Source organism: Aquarana catesbeiana, linkage group LG07 (genome assembly GCF_042186555.1).
Source record: "Aquarana catesbeiana isolate 2022-GZ linkage group LG07, ASM4218655v1, whole genome shotgun sequence".
Classification (NCBI taxonomy): Eukaryota; Metazoa; Chordata; class Amphibia; order Anura; family Ranidae; genus Aquarana; species Aquarana catesbeiana.
The window spans coordinates 3404421-3422757 of NC_133330.1; the positions used below are offsets into that span (position 1 = coordinate 3404421).

Sequence of the window (18337 nt, forward strand, 5' to 3'; positions counted from 1 at the left end):
ATCTCCAACCAACAACCCCACCTATAGAATATCTCTGGCCTCCGACCATTTCCAGCGTACCGGTACGTTGTCAGTCTCTGACCATCTCCAGAGTACGTCTCAGTCTCTGACCATCTCCATTGGTACGTTCTCAGTCCCTGACCATCTCCAGTGGTACATTCTCAGTCTCTGACCATCTCCAGTGGTATGTTCTCAGTCTCTGACCATCTCCAGTGGTATGTTCTCAGTCTCTGACCATCTCCAGTGGGACGTTTTCAGTCTCTGACCATCTCCAGTGGTATGTTCTCAGTCTCTGACCATCTCCAGTGGTATGTTCTCAGTCTCTGACCATCTCCAGTGGTATGTTCTCAGTCTCTGACCATCTCCAGTTGGACGTTCTCAGTCTCTGACCATCTCCAGTGGCACATTCTCAGTCTCTAAACATCTCCAGTGGTATGTTCTCAGTCTCTGACCATCTCCAGTGGTATGTTCTCAGTCTCTGACCATCTCCAGTGGTATGTTCTCAGTCTCTGACCATCTCCAGTGGGACATTTTCAGTCTCTGACTATCTCCAGTGGCACATTCTCAGTCTCTGACCATCTCCAGTGGCACATTCTCAGTCTCTGACCATCTACAGTGGCACATTCTCAGTCTCTGACCATCTCCAGTGGCATATTCTCAGTCTCTGACCATCTCCAGTGGCACATTCTCAGTCTCTGACCATCTCCAGTGGCATATTCTCAGTCTCTGATAGGGATGAGTCGAACATCCCCCGATTTGTTTCGCAGCAGAACATGTGAACAGGCAAAAAATTTGTGTGAACACTGTTAAAGTCTATGGGACACGAACATGAAAATCAAAAGTGCTCATTTTTAAAGAATTATAAGCAAGGTTATTGTCATAAAAAGTGTTTGGGGACCCGGGTCCTGCCCCAGGGGACATGGATCAATGCAAAATTTTTTTTTTTAAAAACTCACGTTTTTTTTCGGGAGCAGTGATTTTTTTTAATGCTTAAAGTGAAACAATAAAAGTGAAATATTCCTTTAAATTTCGTAGCTGGGGGGTGTCTATAGTATGCCTGTAAAGGGCGCATGTTTCCTGTGTTTAGAACAATACCACAGCAAAATGACATTTCAAAGGCAAAAAAGGTCATTTAAAACTGAGGCTGTAATGTAATGTCGGGTCCTGGCAATATATATGAAAATCATTGCGAAAAACAGCATGGGTACCCCCTTCCCAGTCCATTACCAGGCTCTTCGGGTCTGGTATGGATATTAAGGGGAAATTTAAAAAAAAAAAATGGGCGTGAGGCCCCCAGGCCTATATACTCTGAGCAGCAGTATATATTCTATATGGCCTACCCTATATACCCTGCAGAAAATTGGGCCTTAGATGTGTGGTCGGTACCAGAATATTGTAAGACCCCCTTCACACTGGAGCCTTTTTCAGGCGCTATAGCGTTAAAAATAGTTCCTGCAAACCTCCCTAAAACAGCTGCTCCATTCACTCCCTCGGGCTTTCACACTGGAGCTGAGCGCTGGCAGGGCGTCAGGAAAAGTCCTGCCAGAAGCTTCTTTGGAGCGGTGAACTCACCGCTCCTTCACCGCTGCTCCCCATTGAAATCATTGGGGCAGCGCTGGGATATCACCGGCAAAGCGCTGCTCCGGCGGCATTTTTGCGGGCAGATTCAACCCCTCTTCGGCCGCTAGTGAGGGGTTAAAACCGCCCCGCCAGCAGCTGAATAGTGCCGCTAAAACGATGGTAAAGCGGCGCTAAAAATAGCGCCGCTTTACTGCTGACACCGGTGGCGGCTTAGTGTGAAAGGGTTCTTAGCCCTCATAGATACTCTTGTTGGGGGCAGCAACGGACCCTTCTGAGAAATATTAGATCAAAAATTGTAATTACACGTCCCTGTTAAACAGAAGAAGAAAAATTGGGCCTTAGGTGGTGGTGGTGGTGCCCTATACCAAAAATATTGTTGGAAGCTAGTATCTTCAAGATTGAGGAGGAATAGGATAGTCAGCACTAGGCAGTCTTCAAGGGATCTCACATCCATAGAAAAATCAATCCGTTACATTAGCATCAGGTACTTGATAGCTGCTGATCCAAGACTGATTCATTTTTATGAATGTGAGCCTCCAGCAGCATGTACCGACACTGTGGTCCAATAGTTCGGGGGACTCCTCCGTGCATGATGGTGGGGCTACGGAAGGAGTGACTGTGGACAAGGAGCTGGTGGAATAGGCCGCTTTGGCAGCTGCATAGGAGGGCAAACTACTCTGAGCCTGGGTGACAGAGGATGAGGAGGATGAGAAAGGCTTTGTTATCCACTCCACCAACTCTACTGCATGTTGTGGCTCAATAACACGGCCAGCAGCAGACAAAAAAGGACAAGCGTGCCCCACGGCCACCTGCAGAGGATGCACCATGTTCACGACCAGCACTGTTGACTGTAGACTTTGCCCTCTTTTAGTGGCCTGTGAGCGTCTGCCTCTCCTTGGTGGCCTTCCGGACATGATGTATATTTTGTTTTGCAACACCGCACTACACTGTATGATATACTGTACACCGCACTACACTGTATTATATACTGTGTACACCACAGAAAAGTAGCAGCAACTATAGTACGGCTGCACTGTACTGAGTACACCACCAGAAGTGTAGTCGAAACTGTACACCACGGAATGCACTGTAGATATAGGCTACACTGGATGCAGAGTATATATATATATATATACTAGACCAGGCATGTCCAAAGTCCGGCCCACGTTCCGGTTTTGGACTACCCGCCTGGTAATGTTGACATATATATCTTTTGGGGCCCCCAACGAATCCCCGAGCGCCGGGGGCCACAAAAGATAGATATGCTGGCTGCCTTGGAGGGGATGGGACGAGTGAGGAGTATTTCCTGTTTACACGGCGTCCTGTGTAAAAGGAAGTCAGGAAAATGAACAAAATTTACTTTATATAAACCAACCCAGAAAAAGTAGTGTGGGGCGTGGACTTAGTCCCCCTGAGCCATGATTGGCCAAAGGCACCCTGCCTTTGGCCAATTATGGCTCTCTTAGAAGAGGGCGCTGTGATTGGCCAAAGCATGCAGGTCAGGTGCATGCTTTGGCCATTCATCATACAGCAATGCACTGCGATCTCGCCCGCATTATGGGGCGCATTATGGGGTGTTCTGCGGCGCTCAAATTTGCAGGTGAACACCCATAAAAGTCGCTGTTCAGCGAACAGGCAAACACCCGATGTTCGAGTCAAAGTTCATCCCTAGTTCTCTGACTATCTCCAGTGGTACGTTCTCAGTCTCTGACCATCTCCAGGGGCACATTCTCAGTCTCTGACCATCTCCAGTGGTATGTTCCCAGTCTCTGGTCATCTCCTGCGGTACTTTCTCAGTCCCTGACCATCTCCAGTGGTACGTTCTCAGTCTCTGACCATCTCCAGAGGTATGTTCTCAGTCCCTGACCATCTCCAGTGGTACGTTCTCAGTCTTTGACCATCTGCAGTGGTACGTTCTCAGTCTCTGACCATCTCCAGAGGTATGTTCTCAGTCCCTGACCATCTCCAGTGGTACGTTCTCAGTCTTTGACCATCTCCAGTGGTACGTTCTCAGTCCCTGACCATCTCCAGTGGTACGTTCTCAGTCCCTGACCATCTCCAGTGGTACGTTCTCAGTCTCTGACCATCTCCAGTGGTACGTTCTCAGTCCCTGACCATCTCCAGTGGTACGTTCTCAGACCCTGACCATCTCCAGTGGTACGTTCTCAGTCCCTGACCATCTCCAGTGGTACGTTCTCAGTCTTTGACCATCGCCAGTGGTACGTTCTCAGTCTCTGACCATCTACATTCTCAGTCTCTGACCACCTCCAGGGGCACGTTCTCAGTCACTGACCATCTCCAGTGGTACGTTCTCAGTCTCTGGTCATCTCCAGTGGTACTTTCTCAGTCTCCGATCATCTCTATAGCACTATACATACTGAATAGTATGTGTGGCCCTCTTAGGTATGCCAGTGGCCACATCTGAGGCCCCCTGTATCTATTATGTTGACCACCCCAGACCCCTTCTCAAGATGATGCTATTTGTTTTGTACTTTATTGTTCTTTCTTTCTTTTATACAAACATAGAAAAGATGAGCTGTACACACAGCGCCCCCACATGGAGCAATTCACAAGCACAACACAACAAACTGATACAAAAAAACTAAATAAAAGATCACCCAAGATGATAAATCATCAGTCACATCACCCGGTCATGAATCTCAGTAGTCAGGAAAATAAACAAAATTTACTTTATATAAACCAACCCAGAAAAAGCAGCGAGCAGCCAATCAAAACTTAACTCCTAATGCCCTTTTGTGGTGAAGAGTCCCTAAAGGACTTCTAATAGAGTTTTCAGTCTGACTCCAGAAGAGGAGCGCCTGGATACGCAGCCTGTAAATAAATCTCACAATACAATCCTAGATTCATCCTGGGGGGGGGGGGGGGGTTGGGGATAATATGCGGCAAAAAACATCCATTTTCCACTACTGATGACTTTTAAAGGCAACATGAGTAACCAAAGTAAAAAGCATTTTTTTTTTTGTTTACATTGTTTCAGCCCAATCATTACATGTAACAGATTCATTTTCAAACAATATAACCACCGGATCTTCTGAACTCCACACCTTTTTAATTTTTTTTGCATGCTAGTCTCCAGATTAAAAATGAAGAGATTACTAAAGTGCGAAAATTCTCGCAAAAAATATAAAAATCCAAGAGGGGTTAAATGTATTTGTATTTTATTTTCAGATGCAAACTGTACTGATTAAATGAAAATCGTTCGATCTGTTATCGTACAAGAAAATTTTTCGTGTTTGCTCCTTTGTAGAATTTCGGACGCAAGCTGTGTGCTAACGATCAGATTCAAATTTGAAAGGGGTATTTTTTGTATGATTAAAGGGTTAAATTAGTCCGCTGGTCCCCACTCAGCTCTGCAGGGCGGTCCCTTCAGACTCAAAGCGCAATCGCCCCGCTACAGACCGACCATCAACCAATGAATATTTTATTACAAGGAACCCACATTGATAGAGACAAGTTGTGTTCTCAGCAAGGAGGCCCTTCATCGACAGAAAGTGGAGCTCCATCCGCCGAGGACTGCAGTGTGCTCCCTACATCACATTATACGCAGATTAATTGAAGATATCAATATTGAACCGCAAGAATCTTTAAATAGACCACACCTCTGTTCTACACATCCCGCTGAGGTCAGGCACGTAGTCAGGGCCGCAACCAGCTCCACTCTACACCATCAATATCATATTCCTGGAGACTGAGAGAGAGAGAGAGGGGGGGGAGAGAGAGAGGGAGAGAGAGGGGGGAGAGAGAGGGGGGGGAGAGAGAGAGAGAGAGAGAGAGAGAGAGAGAGAGAGAGAGAGGGGGGGGGAGATAGAGGGGGGAGAGAGAGGGGGGGAGAGAGGGGGGGAGAGAGAGGGGGGAGAGAGAGAGAGGGGGGGGAGAGAGAGGGGGGAAGATAGAGAGAGAGAGGGGAAGAGAGAGAGGGGGAGAGAGAGGGGGAGAGAGAGAGGGGGGAAGAGAGAGAGAGAGAGAGTGGGGGGGAGAGAGAGAGGGGGGGGAGAGAGAGAGAGGGGGGAGAGAGAGAGAGGGGGGAAGAGAGAGGGAGAGGGGGAGAGAGAGAGGGGGGAAGAGAGAGAGAGAGAGAGAGGGGGGAAGAGAGAGAGAGGGGGGAGAGAGAGAGAGAGGGGGAGAGAGAGAGGGGGGGAGAGGGTGGGAGAGAGGGGGAAAGAGAGGGGGGGGAGAGGGGGGAGAGTGAGAGGGGGATAGAGAGAGGGGGGTGGATGGAGAGAGGAGGGATAGAGACAGGGATAGCGAGAGAGGGAGGGGGTACAGAGGGAGGGGGGGGTAGAGACAGGGATAGAGAGAGAGAGAGAGGGGGGGAGAGAGAGAGGGGGGGAGATAGGGGGAGAGAGAGAGAGAGAGGGAGAGGGGAAGAGAGAGAAGGGGGGAGAGAGAAGGGGAATAGAGAGAGAGAGAGAGAGAGAGAGAGAGAGAGAGAGAGAGAGAGAATGAGGGAGAGAGAGAGAGAGGGATTGGAAGAGGGAGAGAGAGAGGGGGGGGATAGAGAGAGGGGGGATAGAGAGAGAGGGGGATAGAGAGAGAGAGGGGGGATAGAGAGAGGGGGCATAGAGAGAGAGGGGGATAGAGAGAGAGTGGGGGATAGAGAGAGGAGGGATAGAGAGAGAGGGGGATAGAGAGAGAGGGGGGATGGAGAGGGAGAGAGAGAGGAGAGAGGGATTGGAAGAGGGAGAGAGAGAGACGGAGAGGGGGGATAGAGAGAGAGAGGGGGGGTGGACGGAGAGAGGGATAGAAAGAGAGAGAGGGGGAGGAAGAGATTGAGAGAATGGGGTAGAGAGAGATAGAAAGAGAGGGATAGAGAGGGGGAAATGGGGGAGTGGGGGGAGAGGGAAAGAAAGAGAGAGGGAATAGATAGATAGATAGATAGATAGATAGATAGATAGATAGATAGATAGATAGATAGATAGATAGATAGATAGATAGACAGAATAGATATGCACAGCCTATTGCATTAGGGTGTGTACCTCAAACACACATGCCTGTGTATATAATGAAGGTGTCAGTAGGGCAGTGAATGGTGTCAGTAGTTTTTATTTTTATTATTTTATTTATTATTTTTTACAATTTATTTTTTATATTTTTTTACAATTTTTTTAGGAGCCCTGTTAGGGGGCTTTGTTGAAATATCAGGGGTTTAAACAGGGCATACCTGCGCCACACAGCGTGATTAGGGTGGGCCCAGGCACACCTGGTACACCCTGTGCTCACGCCTATGATAGATAGATAGATAGATAGATAGATAGATAGATAGATAGATAGATAGATAGATAGATAGATAGAATAGGAAATAAACCCCTCTAGTGTATTCCCAGATATGACATAATATAATTGAATCACAATAATATCTTTTCTGGTTTCTAGTTCAGAACACAGTTATTATTGACATCATGATATATCAGCCACCCCCCCCCCCCCCAGCTGTTATAATCCTACACCTACTTAGTGTACAGACCAGTAGGGGTGAATGGAGACCCCCCTAAAGCCTTCCAGTCTAGCCCAGTATAACAAGTAACACCACCTTATATCTCCATGTTAAATGATGTTGATAAATATTAGAATAGAATGCCGGGTGCTGTGTGAGACTCCTGAACTGTGACCACATTTATTACATTGAGGATTCCATACACTGAGGAATGGTTTTCTAGTATGATGGAGCACATGCTGGTATATGTGTGTGTATCCGACAATATAACACATGTATAGACGATATAACGCATGTACACACATTAGAACACATGTATCTGATAATATAACACATGTATAGACACCACATATGCATTTCCTTATGTACAGTATGTAGAATCCACATACATGTTATCTGCTGCTCTGTACTCAGCAGAAGCAGCAATTTTCCTCCATCTGATAGCCGCCTGTACTACAATATCCAGTTACTGATAAGCAGCACCATACATTTATCACGTTGCCCCAATTTTGCTTGGCTGAGATGAAAATTGCTATTTCTGCATACATATCTGGCACACTGAGCCATATAGCCAGGCACCACCTCTACCTGCACTGTGATACATTGTATTCCAGCACAAAATCCTATTTATACACATAATAGAACAGAGAGCCCCTATGGGTAGCACTACCTGTACAGACACAAAAGTCACTCGGATACATTGTATCCTCACATAAAATGCTATTTATTACAAACACATAGAGCCGACCTCCCCACAGGCGGCCACCAGCCTCCCTACTTGGCTTACTCTGATTCCAAAAATTCTATTTATTACAAATACATAGAGCAGAGAGCCCATTAGGTGGTCACCATCCTCTCTGACTGTACCAGGCTCACTCTGATAAATACATTATATTTATTATACACATAGATCCCCCATAGGTGGTCACCAGCCCCTTTACATAGTCCAGGCTCTCTCTGGTAAATACAATCCTAGTTACTACAAACATAGTGTAAAGATCCCCTAGGTTGTCACCAGCCCCTCTACTTGGTCCAGGCTCTCTCTGCTACACATAAAATCCTGGTTACTGTACACATATGGTAGAGTAGTAGTTCCTCCTGTCTCTCTCTGATATATAAAATCCATACCATACCCATAGGGCAGAAACCCAAACCCCCATAGGTGGCCACCAGTCCCTTTACCTAGTCCTTTACCTAATCCTGTCTCTATATAACATCGGAGTTACTATACACATAAGGCAAAGACCTTCATAGGTAGTCATCATTCCCTCCTCTGGCCCGGCTCTCTGATACATAATATCCTAGTTACTTATTATAGTAATAGGGCAGAGACAGCCATAAGTGGTCATCCCTTGGCCTCTCCTGGTCTAGGCTCTGTGATAAATAAAATTCTATATAATACACAAAAGCAGAAAATCCAGTAGGTGGTCACCAGTCCCCCTATGTGGACCAGGGTCTCTCTCATATATAAAATCCCAGTTCCTATACATATACACAAGACATAGGTGGTCACAAGCCCCTCTATCTGATCCAAGCTCACTGTAATGCATAACATTGAATGTATAACTCACATATAGCAGAAACCACAATAGTCACCAGCCCCCACCTGATCTGATGCATACATTCTTATTTATTACACACATATAGCAGAAAGTCCCAATAGGGGGTCACCAGCCCCTTTACATGGTCCAGGCTCACTCTGATATTTAAAATCCTACTAAAATTACACAGGACAGAGACACCCATTGGTGGGGGGGGGGGGGGGGGCACAGGATGGGGGCATCAGCCTCTCTACCTGGCCCAGGTTCCCTCTAATGCATTAAATCCCATTTATGACACACATATAGTAGAAACCCCAACAGATGGTCACCAGCCCCTGTCCCTGCTCCAGACTCACTTTGAAACATAATACCCCATTTATTACAAAAATATTGTGGACAATCCAATAGGTGGCCAGCAGCCCCTCTACCTGCTCCAGGCTTTCTCTGATATATAAAATCCTGGTTAAAATTACATAAGACAGAGACACCAATAGGGGGTCACTAGCCCCTCTACCTGGTCATGGTTCACTCTAATGCATTAAATCCTATGTATTACACACATATAGCACAAACTCCAATAGATTGTTACCAGCCCCTCCACCTGCTCCAGGCTCTTTCTGATGCATAAAATCCCATTTATTATGAACATATTGTAGACACCCCAATGAGTTGTCACCAGCCCCTCCACCTGGTCCAGGCTCTGTCTGATAAATAATATCCTAGTTATTATTACACACATATAGCACAAACCCCAATAGATGGTCACCAGACCCTCCACCTGGTCCAGGCTCTCTTTGATACACATTATATTTCACACAAATAGCAGAAAACCCCAATAGATGGTCACCAGACCCTCCACCTGGTCCAGGCTTTCTTTGATGCACATTATATTTCACACAAATAGCAGAAAACCCCAATAGATGGTCACCAGCCCCTTCACCTGGTCCAGGCTTTCTCTGATATACAAAACCCTAGTTAAAATGACACAAGGCATGAGACAGCCACAGCAGGTCACCAGCCCCTCTACCTGGTCCTGGTTCACTCTACTGCATGAAATCCTATTTATTTCACACATATAGCAGAAACCCCCATAGGTGGTCACCAGCCCCTCCACATGCAGGCTCTCTGATACATAAAATCCTATTTATTACAAACACATTGTGCACACCCCAATGGGTAGTCACCAGCCCCTTCACATGGCCCAGGCTCACTCCGATAGATACAATCCTATTTATTATATATTGTGGACACCCCAATGGGTAGTCATAAGCCCCTGTACCTGGTCCAGGCTCACTCTGATAAATAATATCCTAGTCATTACACACATATAGCACAAACCCCCAATAGATGGTCACCAGCCCCTTCACCTTTTCCAGGCTTTCCCTGATATACAAAATCTTAGTTAAAATTACATAAGACAGAGACACCCATAGCGGGTCACCAGCCCCTCTACCTGGTCATGGTTAACTCTATTCATTAAATCCTAGGTATTGGATACATATAATAGAAACCCCAATAGATGGTCACCAGCCTCTCCACCTGGCCCAGGCTCTCTGATACATAAAATCCTATTTATTACAATCATATTGTGGACACCCCAATGGGTAGTCACCAGCCCCTCCACCTGGTCCAGGCTCACTGTAATACATAAAATCCTATTTATTACATATTGCAGACACCCCAATGGGTAGTCATCAGCCCCTCCACCCGGTCCAGGCTCTCTGATACATACAATTCAATTTATTACAATCATATGGTGGAGACCCCAATGGGTAGTCACCAGCCTCTCCACCTGGTCCTGGCTCACTCTGATAAATATTTTCCTAGTTATTACACACAAGCAGCAGAAAATCCTAATAGATGGTCACCAGCCCCTCCACCTGGTCCAGGCTCATGCACTCTGATGCACAGATTCCTCTTTATTGCACACAAAGCCCCATGGGCAGCCAGTAGCCCCTCTACCTGTACAGATTGACTGATACATTGTATCCCAGGTACACTCACTATTGATACAAAGTATCCAGCCACACACAACTCCCATCCAGCCATAGGCAGTGCATATCCAGCCTTGCTGCCCCCCTCCCCCCCCCCCCACCAGCAGACAATGTCAGTCCCCCAGCATGTACATACTGTGTGCCAGGCTCCATGCACTGTCCCCAGGATCCAGCTGGTCATCACATTCTCCTGCCAGCTCCACCGCCCTGGTCACACACACACTTCTGCTGCTCCCTGAGATAGATGCTCTGACTGTGAAGCTTCTCTCCACCAAGCTCCCCCCCCCCCCCAGGACTCACATAATTAGCACAGGAACCCAGGAGAAGAGCACAGATCTACAGCTGTGACAAGGGAGGGAGGAGAGGAACACAGGAGAGACAGCATAGAGTGAGAGAGAGAGAAAGGAGGAGAAGGATGGAGGGAGGAAAGGATGGAGGGAGGGGGAGCAAGGAGAGGAGAGGAGAGGAGGAGACACAGAAGAAATATAATGAAAAGGACTCTGAACACAGAGAATACACAATGATCCAGAGGTGTGACAGGTATATACAGGGAGGCGATGCCATGCACACATATAGAGGATAATAATGTGGAGCTGACAGGTGTGATGGCATAGATCATTGTACATGGAGATATATGGGGAAGCTTGGTGCAGGCCCATCCCTGTGACAAGGACTAGAAAGGCTTATGTAGAATTTATAGCAATACATGTCAATGTGCGCTGCATATGGGAAATCGTCTTATTAAAATAAGTGAAAATGTTCATTTTTTTCTATTTTGAGTTTGTATTTACTGTATATGTACTATATGGCCCTCCAAATGATGGAGTTCAGGTGTCTCCAGTGAAGGGTCCTGGTAATTCTCCATCATACAAAGACATTGCAGACAATTGTGTTCTTCCAACCTTGTGGTAACAGTTTGGTGAAGACCCTTTTCTGTTCCAGCATGACTGTGACCCCCTCTGTGTACAAAGCCAGCTCCACAGAGACATGGTGTGACCAGTTTGGTGTGGAGGAACTCCAGTGTCCTGTACAGAGCCCCAACCTCATCCCTGCTGATCACCTTTGGGGTGAATTGGAATGTTGACTGCAAACCAGGTCTTTTGTTTGGTGCCCAACATGCAAGCCAGGTTTTCTCATTCAACATCAGTACCTGACCTCAAATTCTCACAGACACCCTCTAAAATCTTGTGGAAAGTCATCAGAAGAGTGGAGGATGTTATAGTCAAAGAGGGGACAACTTCGTATTCTTGACCATAGGAAGAGGCGGGTAACTCCATAAAGACATGGATGACCAGTTTGGTGTGGAGGAACTCAAGTGGCCTGCACAGAGCTCTGATCTCATCCCTACTGATCACCTTTAGGATGAAAATATAACATTTATATAAGAAATACAAATACCCTAAAGGGCCCGCTTCATGGGGGTCTAAAACCACAAGAATATGGTGTGTACAAACTTGAGTGTCCTGCACAGAGTTCTGGCCTTAACACCTACTGAACACCTCATCCAACATCAGTACCTGACCTCACAAATGGTCACAAATTCCCACAGACACCCTCCAAAATCTTTTTATGATTTTAACCAGTTTAGTGTGGAGAGAAGTGTCCCACACAGGTCCCTGACCTCAACCTATTGAACAACAATTGTGAGCCAGGTCTTCTCATCTGATATCAGTCCTATGCTGGCTCAGGACTAAAAACTACCATTAATGGTAACTTTGCATATAAAGCACCCATCAAAAAATCCAAACTGATAATTACATGGCCCAGTGTATGTGGACACCACTCCAGATTATTGAGTTCATGTGCCTCCAGTGAAGACTACAGTTAATACTACATCAAAGACATTGTAGACAATTGTCCAACCTTGTGGTAACAGTTTGGCGAAGACCCTTTTCTGTTTAAGCATGACTGTGCCCCCCCCCTGTGTACAAAGCCAGCTCCATAAAGACATGGTGTGAACAGTTTGGTGTGGAGGAACTCCAGTGTCCTGCACAAAGCCCTGAGCTCATCCCTCCCTGTGGGGTGAATTGGAACACCAGTTGCTAGACAGATCTTTTTTTCTTTTGCGCAACGGAAGACCTAACAATTGAGCCAGGGCTCCCCATTCAACATCAGTACCTGACCTAACAAATGGGCACAAATTCCCAGAGATACCCTTCAAAATCTTGTGGAGGCATCCCAAAAATGTTTAGGTTGTTATAGTCTCAAAGTGGGGGCAACTCAATAAAGACATGACCAGTTTGGTGTGGAGGAACACAGAGCCCTGACCTCAACCCTACTGAACACCTTTGGTATGAATTGGAATGTTGATTGTGAGCCAATGTGGGGTTCAACATGTGAGCCAGGTCTTCTCATCCAACATCAGTACTTAACCTCAACAATGGAAAAATTCCCACAGACACCCTCCAAAATCTCATGTGAAATTTTCCCGGAAGAGTGGAGTGTGTAATAGCTGCAGGCACAACAGTTTTGAACGTCAGTATCCTATTGGTACAGAGACTGCCATCTCTATGACCTACAGATCTAACACAACCAAAACCCTGAAGATAGGAGAGACCATTCCTTCGAAACAAGTTCAAGTTTTGTCATACACCATTAAAGTGATCGTTGTTTTCCATCTGGCTGGAGCTTCCAAGACTTTCTACAATTACACGGTGCTCCTCACCTCCACAACCTCAACTCTACTGATCACCATTATGATGAACTGAAACGCCAATTACAAGCCAGATCTTCTCATTCAACATCAGTACCTGACCTCACAAATAGGGACAAATTCCCACAGGCCCCTCCGAAATCTTATGAAAACCCTTCCAAGAAGAGTGGAGATGGTTATAGTCTTAAAGGGGGCCAACTTCATATCAATGCCCAAGGTTTGGGAATGCGGGGTCCAGCATGCTCATATAAGTGTTATGGTCAGGGATCCACAAACTATTGGTCATATAGTGTATGTACATGACCCAGAAATATCTGCATGTTACATAGGCGCACTGTGCTTCCTGCCCAGCATTGTGACTGTGCATTACTCTTCCCCGATCTCAGTACAAGTCTGCTCAGATGGACTGGGATCTATAGAACGTATATGGAACAAAGTTTATCTCAGCACCATATCAGTAAGATTATCACATGCAATATACACAACCACTACAGGGAAGACATACACTTCTGTATCATGAAAATATGGTACAGCAAAAATCAGGTAAAACATTGACTCACAAAGTTAATGCTCAGACTAAACAGAGTATTTTACCAATATACAAGAGTTGGATATATAAAGGGCAACAGGAAATCTCCCCATTGTGGGAGGAGCAGAGGCACAAACTTCTGCAGGAAATCTCCCCATTGTGGGAGGGGCAGAGACACAAACTACTGCAGGGAAATCTCATCATTGTGGGAGGGGCAGAGACACAAACTACTGCAGGGAAATCTCATCATTGTGGGAGGGGCAGAGACACAAACTACTGCAGGAAATCTCTCCATTGTGGGAGGGGCAGAGACACAAACTACTGCAGGAAATCTCTCCATTGTGGGAGGGGCAGAGACACAAACTACTGCAGGAAATCTCCCCATTGTGGGAGGGGCAGAGACACAAACTACTGCAGGAAATCTCATCATTGTGGGTGGGGCAGAGACACAAACTACTGCAGGGAAATCTCATCATTGTGGGAGGGGCAGAGACACAAACTACTGCATGAAATCTCATAATTGTGGGAGGGGCAGAGACACAAACTACTGCAGGAAATCTCCCCATTGTGGGAGGGGCAGAGACACAAACTACTGCAGGAAATATCTCCATTGTGGGAGGGGCAGAGACACAAACTACTGCAGGAAATCTCTCCATTGTGGGAGGGGCAGAGACACAAACTACTGCAGGAAATCTCCCCATTGTGGGAGGGGCAGAGACACAAACTACTGCAGGAAATCTCTCCATTGTGGGAGGGGCAGAGACACAAACTACTGCAGGAAATCTCCTCATTGTGGGAGGGGCAGAGACACAAACTACTGTAGGAAATCTCTCCATTGTGGGAGGGGCAGAGACACAAACTACTGCAGGAAATCTCACCATTGTGGGAGGGGCAGAGACACAAACTACTGCATGAAATCTCTCCATTGTGGGAGGGGCAGAGACACAAACTACTGCAGGAAATCTCATCATTGTGGGAGGGGCAGAGACACAAACTACTGCAGGGAATCTCCCCATTGTGGGAGGGGCAGAGACACAAACATTTGTATGGATGGATGGATGGATACATGTGCAGAATACATACACATATTCGGAGGTTAATTGGCTTTATTATGTGTATGCATGTGAGTTAGTGACATTAGAGTGTAAGCTCCTGAGGGCAGGGACTGATGTGACTGTACAATATACATGTGTAAAGTGCTGTGTAAATTGATGGCACTATATAAGTACCTAAAATAAAATAATATTGAATAAAGACGGAGTCAGTGAAGTGTCCCCCACCCCCTATTGTTGTCTAGTTAGTTGAGTTTAATCTCTTTCTGCCTTCCTGCCAACTACCCAGATTACAGATCAATTCAGCTGAACGGGACCCAGCCCGCGGCATGCTGGGCACACAACCATCCGATAGGATATAGGTCAGGACACAAAGATGGAGGAGAATGGTGCATTGTGGGAGGGAGAACTCTCCGCAGCCAATACAGCGAGTGATAGAAATGGACTGTGGTTTTCACTAGAGGGTTATAAAAGGTTAAATCTCAGTCAAGTATTTATTGTTTGCTGGTGTCCCCACTGGGTCATTGACCTTCACTTCCTGTCCCGGGTGACCACACACACAAGGGATGGGGAATTTAAGTTGATTTTGCTGTGAAAACAGTGATTTTGCCTTCACCAAAATCAGCTTCTAATTTCACCAAGTGACATCATCAGGTAATTAAATAATAAAAGACATAATAAATAATAAATAAATTAGCTTAAAGTGGAGCTCCACCTAAAAGGGAAAGCTCTGGTTGTTTGTACCCTTCCCCCCTCCATTGCCACATTTTACACTTTTTGGGGGGAGTGGGTACCTTAGCCATCACATGATGTCGTGAGATCTTTTTCCTGTTCGGCACTTCTTTAGGCTAGGTGGTCCTCATCAGTGCAGAGATGTGATGATGTCAGCACCTCTCTCTACACCAATAAACCATAAATGGAAGAGGCTGTGGTGACGCCCCTTTAGGGGCAGGCCCATGGCACCCTGTCCTCACTGTATGTCCCCACCGTATGTCCTCACTATATGTCCTCACTGTATGTCCTCACTGTATGACCCACTGTATGTCCTCACTGTATGTCCTCACTATATGTCCTCACTGTATGTCCTCACTATATGTCCTCACTGTATGTCCTCACTGTAAGTCCTCATTGTGTGTCCTCACTGTGTGTCCTCACTGTATGTCCCCACTGTATGACCCACTGTATGTCCTCATTGTGTGTCCTCACTGTGTGTCCTCACTGTATGTCCTCACTGTATGACCCACTGTATGTCCTCATTGTGTGTCCTCACTGTATGTCCCCACTGTATGTCCTCACTGTATGTCCTCATTGTGTGTCCTCACTGTGTGTCCTCACTGTATGTCCCCACTGTATGTCCTCACTGTATGTCCTCATTGTGTGTCCTCCCCTGTGTCCTTACTGTATGTCCCCACTGTATGACCCACTGTATGTCCTCACTATATGTCCTCACTGTGTGTCCTCATTGTGTGTCCTCACTGTGTGTCCTCACTGTATGACCCACTGTATGTCCTCACTATATGTCCTCACTGTATGTCCTCACTGTGTGTCCTCATTGTGTGTCCTCACTGTGTGTCCTCACTGTATGACCCACTGTATGTCCTCACTGTATGTCCTCACTGTGTGTCCTCATTGTGTGTCCTCACTGTGTGTCCTCACTGTATGACCCACTGTATGTCCTCACTGTATGTCCTCACTGTGTGTCCTCACTGTGTGTCCTCACTGTATGACCCACTGTATGTCCTCACTGTTTGTCCTCACTGTATGTCCTCACTGTATGTCCTCACTGTGTGTCCTCACTGTATGTCCTCAGTCCATTTATACCCACTGCAGTGGCAGAAGTACTAGGGTAGCAAAGATCACACTTGCGATTGGGCCCTGGCATTCCAGCACCGTGGGGGGGGGGGGGGAGGGGGGAGCAGGAACAGGGCCCACTGCAGAACATGTAAAAAGGTCCCCTGTGGACCATAAGGCTTGGTTCACACTGCTGGGACCCCAAAGCTGTGCAAGTTGTTTATGATTTGCTTGAAATTTCCTTGTGACTTGCTTCTGATTTAACATAGCAGTCAAATCGCATGACACCCATTGAAATGAATGTGTGCTCATTTGTCATGTGACTTTATGTGTCGCAAGTTGCATATTTAGTCGCAGCCCTGTGAACTGGGGCTTATAAAAGGCCCTGCAACTGGAGTAAAGGGCCCCGGGATCAGTGGGAAGGGCCCCAAGCTCAGAGGCCATGGCCACCGAACAAGAGGAAAGGGCCTGGGGACCTATGGAAAGGGCCCCACCCTTCATGTTTTCTTGCACCGGAGCCATAGTTCTAGTTACGCCTCTGGATCACTGTACTGTTAAATACCACAAATACCATAATTCTGCCTCCTCCATTGACTCCAACGCATTTCTTCCATCCCCCAATCCCGGGTCTTCAGGACATCCCCCAATCCTGGATCTTCAAGACATCTTCCAATCCCGAGTCTTTGGGACATCCCCAATCCCGGGTCTTCGGGACATCTTCAAATCCCGGGTCTTCAGGATATACCACAATCCCGGATCTTTGGGACATCCTCCAATCCTGGGTCTTCGGGACATCCTCCAATCCTAGGGTCTTCGGGACATACCTAATCACGGGTCTTCGGGACATCCTCCAATCCCGGGTCTTCAGGACATCCCTCAATCCAGGGTCTTCGGGACATCCCCCAATGGCGGGTCTTCAGGACATCCCCCAATCCCGGGTCTTTGGGACATTCCCCATTCCTGGGTCTTTGGGACATCTCCCAATGATGGATCTTCGGGATATCCCCAAATCCCGGGTGTTCGGGACATCCCCCAATCCTGGGTCTTTGGACATTCCCCATTCCTGGGTCTTTGGGACATCTCCCAATGACGGGTCTTCGGGACATCCTCAAATTCCAGGTCTTTGGGACATCCCACAATCCCGGGTTTTCGGGACATCCCCCAATCCCAAGTCTTTGGGATATCCCCCAATCCCGGGTCTTTGGGATATCCCCCAATCCCGGGTCTTTGGGACATCTTCCAATCCTGGGTCTTCAGGACATTCCTCATTCCCGGGTCTTTGGGACATACCCCAATCCCCGGTGTTCGGGACATCCCCCAATCCCGGGTCTTCGGGACATCCCCCAATCCCGGGTCTTCGGGACATCCCACAATCCTGGGTCTTTGGGACATCCCACAATCCCGGGTCTTTGGGATATCCCCCAATCCTGGGTCTTCGGGATATCTTCCAATCCTGGGTCTTCGGGACATTCCCCATTCCCGGGTCTTCGGGACATCCCACAATTCTGGGTCTTTGGGACATGCCACAATCCTGGGTCTTTGGGACATCCCACAATCCTGGGTCTTTGGGACATCCCACAATCCTGGGTCTTTGGGACATCCCACAATCCTGGGTCTTTGGGATATCCCCCAATCCTGGGTCTTCGGGACATCTTCCAATCCTGGGTCTTCGGGACATTCCCCATTCCCGGGTCTTTGGGACATCCCCCAATTCCGGGTCTTTGGTTGGAGACTGAACGGG

General features: G+C 47.1%; 1 protein-coding gene across 4 annotated transcripts in view; it reads right to left on the reverse strand.

The window, feature by feature from the left end:
- Positions 1-18337, reverse strand: part of LOC141102621 (contactin-4-like) — a gene marked incomplete at its 3' end in the record, with an annotated part of 285105 nt that overhangs the window by 147851 nt on the left and 118917 nt on the right. Inside the window, 1 exon segment of one of the 4 annotated variants that reach the window (XM_073591529.1) lies at positions 10872-10993. 4 annotated transcript variants of the gene reach the window in all.